Source organism: Macaca nemestrina, chromosome 19 (assembly GCF_043159975.1).
Source record: "Macaca nemestrina isolate mMacNem1 chromosome 19, mMacNem.hap1, whole genome shotgun sequence".
NCBI lineage: Eukaryota > Metazoa > Chordata > Mammalia > Primates > Cercopithecidae > Macaca > Macaca nemestrina.
The window spans coordinates 11,580,289-11,586,288 of NC_092143.1; positions in this window are offsets into that span (position 1 = coordinate 11,580,289).

The following is a 6,000-nucleotide window of genomic DNA, read 5'->3' on the forward strand; positions in this document are numbered from 1 at the left end:
GGCAGCCATTTCAGAGGCTTTGAGTGTATGAAATGGAAATTAATTGAAGGACATGACTCTAATTTGGTTATTCAATTCAGACTTCAGTTCAACAGACTATAGCTTTTCCGCTTAATCGGGTCAAGTAAAATTTCACCGGACTGCGCATCAGTTTCAGTTCTAGTTTGACTAGCAGACATTATACAATTGGCCTTTCCAGTAACTCACCTTGTCTTCAGTGACTAAGTGCCCTCACTTGGCTCTGTTGGAGCTCAGGAAATATTAATAATCCCCTTAAATATGCTGCTTTGGACTTCAAAAGGAGAGCTCCTGGGGAACAGCAAATGCAGGGATAGGCTTCCCCTGAAGTGTTCCCATCTACTAAAGGCCGGATCCTCCAGAATGTAGTCAATTGTTGTGAATCCCTTCCCCAGATGTCTTATCAACAGGGTGAGACCGATGCATATCGCGGAAAGAAGACTACAGTTGACACCACACCCAGAGCCCAGATGACTTTCTACCAGATGGTTGTCTGTTTTCCAGGCCCACTCATCTGCTCTAAAAGTTATTTTCTCCCCCTCTAACTTGTCTTCATTCTCTACTCCTTCCCCCTATGAAGAAGGGCACATAGCCTTCCAAATTCTGTTGTTATTGAGTCCTCACCTTCCTGTGATGCCCCCGTGCACATGATAAATGTGTTTGCCTTCTTCCTGTTAATTGCTCTATTGTTGGTTTATCTGTCAGACTCAAATATTAAAACTCCAGAGGGGAAAGAAAGGATCGTCTTGCTCTAACAGCTCCCAACAGCTTCCCCCATCCTGGAATCCCATTCTTTCTATTGGGTAGAGAGCCCAGTTCAATGTAGCAGTTTCCTTGTGATTTCTGACTTACAGAAGAGAGAACTCTTCAAAAATGCTGCAGCTTCCCCCCTTGAGTTGTTTTTCTCACATCTGTGAGGAAAGATATGTCTTCTAGGTCTTTCCAGATCAGGTCATACATGATAAATCCACATTAATATTCCATCATCCCTAAACCTTTATTTAGACAGCTTTATTGAAAGACAGCTTTATTCATATACCATAAAATTTAACCTTTTAAATTGCACAGTGTTGTTTCATTTATATATATTCACATACTTATGTAACTGTAGCACTACCTAATTTTATGATATTTTCATCACATCAAAAGGAACCCTGTGCCCATTAGCAGTCACTCCCTTTTCTTTATATTCCTCATCCCTCATCAACCAGCCCTAGGCAACCACTAATCTATTCTGTATGAAGGCTCCAATGTATTCAAATCCTTGTCAAAACTTATTGTTTGTCTCTTTTCTTTTAATCATCTTAAAGGGTATAATATGTTGTCTGTGGTTTTGATATGCATTTCCTTAGTGACTAATAATTTCAGTATCTTCTTATGTGCCTGTTGCCACTGGCATGTCTTCTTTAGATAAGTTTCTATTCAGATTCTTTGCCCATTTAAAAAACCAGATTATCCTTCACTTATTAGGTTTTAAGAGTTATTTATATTTTGATACAAATCCTTAGGTTTCAGTCAATATGAATGGGCAAAATCATGCCATTCTTTCAGTTGGCCTTATACCTCCTCATGGGTCATACTTAAATTTTCAAAATTTGGGCCCGTTGGCAACTACCTCCAGGAAGGTCACTACAGGTGTTTATGGCCAAGGAGGACAAACTTCTTCACAGAGTTGAGAAAGCTGCTTCTGCCAACAAAAGGATCTTGGTGGGATTCGGTGTTTGAGGTGCCCAGTTTAATCAGAATCTCTCCACATGTTCTCATGCCAGTTTTCAGGATTTCATTCACTCTCAATTCGCTAACCCAACTTCAACAAAAGAAGATCTCATTTTCTTTTCCCAAGTTCTCCACTTCCAGCAGCAATAAATCCATCCAATTTTACTTATTTTTTTCACCAAAATAACCTAAGACAGCAAATACTTGGTCACCTGGAGCCTTGACTCTTACCGACGCTGGTGTGATTGTCTAAACGGTTCTGACACTGCATGCATGGATTACTAATGGCCCACTGCACTGAAAACTAGATAATTTGTGCCTTTAAATTTAATTAGATCAAAGAACCAGTTCCAGAAATCCCAGAACCAATGCATAGAATATATTGTTAATATTCTGTTTCTCTGGAACCGCTCTCAGTAGCAAACTCTGTTTTAGCAGGGTTCAATCAGAGAGGTAAAAACACCAGAAGATACATATCTAAATGCATATATACAAACACACGCTAATATTGTTTAGCTCTGTGTCCCCATCCAAATCTCACCTCGAACTGTAATCCCTGTAATCCCCAGGCGCCAAGGCCAGGACCAGGTGGAGGTAATTGAACCACGGGGCCAGTTTTTCCCTACGCTATTCTCGTGAGAGTGAGTGAGTCTCGCAAGATCTGACGGTTTTACAAGCGTCCGGCCCTGCTTGCCCTCACTCTGTCCTACCGCCCCGTGAAGAAGGTGCCTGCTTCTCTTTTGCCTTCGTCATGATTGTAAGTTTCCTGAGGCCTTCCCACCCATGCAGAACTGTGAGTCAAATTTCTTTCCTTTATAAATTAGCCAGTCTTGGATATCTCTTCATAGCAGCGTGAGAGCAGACTAATACGCACACAGAGAGATTTGTTACAAGGAGTTGTTGGAACTGGGTAAGCTAGCTAGGCAGTCCTTCTAATTAGGGCTGTTGTCTTCACATCTGGTGTTGGAGCTTGAAGTTTACTGAAGTTCACAGGGTAGACACTTTGGAAGAGAACATGAATGGGAAGTCCACAAGCACAGCTGAAGCTCCCAGGAGTGACTTTCACCTGTGTTAGTTCTTCTGGTGCTCACCTTGTGTTACGAGTGTCATTTCAGAAGTCAGGACCCTTGAAGGTATTGAGACATTGGCCCAGGAGGCTCAGATGCAAAAGTCAAGCTGTGTAAGGCCATGTGTAGGCCCAGATGCTGCCTCCGGCCAATGAGCTTAGTCAGCAGACCAGCGGCACAGTGTGTGAGCTACAAATGCTATGCCTTTACTTCCACCCTGCAAATCTCACTCAAAAAAATGTATGTGTGGCCCATGCTAATGGGAAACATAGAAGAGGGAGAATTCTGGGAAACGTTTTTCAGCCTAGGTGAATAGACACACCACAAGGCTACCTCATGTAGTTAAATAGTTAAATCTTTCTTTAAACAAAATAGCTTTATTGAGGTATAATTGATATACAAAAGACAGCATATATTTAATGTGTACAATTTAATGAGTCTGGGTATATGGATATACTCATAAATTCTAGCTATAATCAAGGCAATTAATACATCTATCACCTCCAACAGTATTTTTGTTTTTGTTTTTGTCATAAAACTTAACATGGGTAAGAATTACAGCTGAGCCTAAGGAGACATAACAAGCAAATGTAATGTGGTAGCTAGGATGAGATCCTGGCACAGCAAAAGGATGTTAGGTAAAAAGGAAGGAAATATGAATAAAATATGAACTTTAGTTAATAATAATATACTGATATTAGTCCATTTATTGTAACCAATGTAGCACATTATTGTAATACATTAATAATATGGGAAGCAGAGTGTGTCGTTCTATGAAAACTTGACAATTTTTGTAATTTTTCTGTACATCTAAAACTGTTCTAAATTAAAACACTTACTTTAGTAAAAGTTACATATGATTGTTCTTCAAATATGCTTGCTCTTTTTTCCATTAGCCTTTGGCTTTTCACTGGTTCCCATTCCTTCTTAAATCTCCTTAATTATTACAAACATGCCTTTTTGACCTATTTTATATTCTCCTAATTTTCTTATTCTTGAATCACAATTCTTTAATGGTTGCTTCCACATAATTTTCTTCATGGTACTTTATTTTCTTGTATATCTAATATTTTTCACTGTGACATTATATTTGATAATTTTTCCTCTATTAAATTTTGAATTCCTAACTTACAAAAGTGTCTACAGGTGGTTTTCAGATTACTTCTTATAAAGTTCCAATAGGTTCACGTGTAGAGAAGTGTTTTAAATGAATTTCAAGCCTTATGATTCCCGTATTCTGCCAGTAAGTATTCTTAGTTGCTGACAACTGAGACCCACTCTGGCTGATTTAAACAAAACCCAACTTATAAAGGACATTGGGATTGTCAGAGTGCCCTGAAAGGACTGGAGATCAGCCGTGGGTGCTGCAGAGCCACAGCAGTTTCTAAATCATGCTGCACAATTGTTTCCATCAAGGCCACAGGCAATACCACTTTAACCACTAATACCACTCATTCTTGATATTGGGTGCAGTTGCTGGATTTTTAATCACCGTTACCTGTGGAAAGTAGAGTTACATGGCTGCTGCTGCTGCCACAATCCTCGCCAGCAGGGACACCACATAGCATTCAATTCTGATTCGACATCTAGTCAAATCTGGCAGAAGTACATCTGTTTGGGAGGGCCAGGTCATATGGTCACATGTGTACACAAGCTGCAAAGATGGGATAGCCGGGAAATTGATTTTTGTCTGCTTCATGGGACAGGCTCCCTATCTATTACCCAGGCTACCACAGCACACAGGTTCCAAAATGTGGGAATGGGATTCACATTCTGGGCAACCCAAAAGAATAACACATGTCCTGAGCATACACCACAGGACAGCATACATTTGGTCAAGTCTTATGATGTAAATTTTCACCGGAGACTTTTTTCATTTATCCCAGAATGTGAGATAGCTATAATATGAAGTTCAGTATGTATGTGTTTGTAGGGGAGGGATCAGATCAATGCGCCATGTCTCTGGAAAATGGATGCAGGTGATTATACTCATGGTGAGTTGAGGCTAAAGGGATGGGCTGAAATATTCCTGTTCTTTCCTTTGCCAAAGTGAGAAAAAGGAATTTAACCATAGTGTGTTTGCAACTTTCAACCATACCCCATTTCTGCTCTAAGGAAGTGACAGGTGTGTGGCTTTTCTGGGGAACTTTGCCCAAATTTCAATATAGTTCTAGGTGGTCATGTTCAGAAAGTTGCGCCGTTTGAGCTGGTGCTGCTGGCAGAAGTGGCTAACAGTGTGGACTTGGGAGGCCAAGCATCACATTCTGGCTTCACCGCTTACTAACTGTAGGACTGTGCACAAATTCCATAATATTTCTGTGGGCCTCAGTCCTCTCATATGTAAAATTGATGTAATCACATTATCTGCAAAAGAAGGACATTGTGAGAACAAGTGAAATAATATAGTTAGGCATTATCTACCATATGTCCTACATTCTCTTGTATTATCTCCTGGGATTCCAACACCTCTTCTGTTGACAAGAGTATGTTCCTGAAAAACCAAAGCTGGGCCGTAAAGACGGATTCATTTGTATGTTCAAGAATGAAGCTTACGTGGCTAGGAAATCTTTAAACACCACTTTTGTGTTTGCAATTAAAGTACAATGTAGGAAAGCAGAGAGATTTGGAAAAATCTAAATGAAATATACAGGGATATACAGGGTCTCTGTGGTGGAGAAGCTCCCCTCTGAGGGGTCGTGAGCCCCGAAATAAACTATGATCATTTTCTTTACTCAACCACATATACTACTGTTTTATATTTTTGTCTTAAAGATTAATATGTGCTTTAAACCCAAAGCTTCATATTTTTGAAGCCAAACAAAATTTCTAATGAAAAATTCTTGATGGTGATGATCATTTTAAAATTTTTATAATGTGCATACAACTTCAATCCTCTGGGTTCTATGTTTGGAATTAAACCCTCAATCTCTGTGTCTTATAAGTTTTTCATGATATCTCTATGTAATTAATGCCTTTAAGGAAAATGAAACAGGAGACCCAGATACATTTGAATTTCAGGCCATTAAAAAATATTTTAGCATAAGTGTATCTCACATAATATTTGAATACATTAAGAACATACAAATATGTATTATATATAAAAGATATATATATATAAAACATACATAAAATAAATATACACACATATACATATATATCCCACTTTACTAAAATAAGCAACTAAAATGGACATCACCAG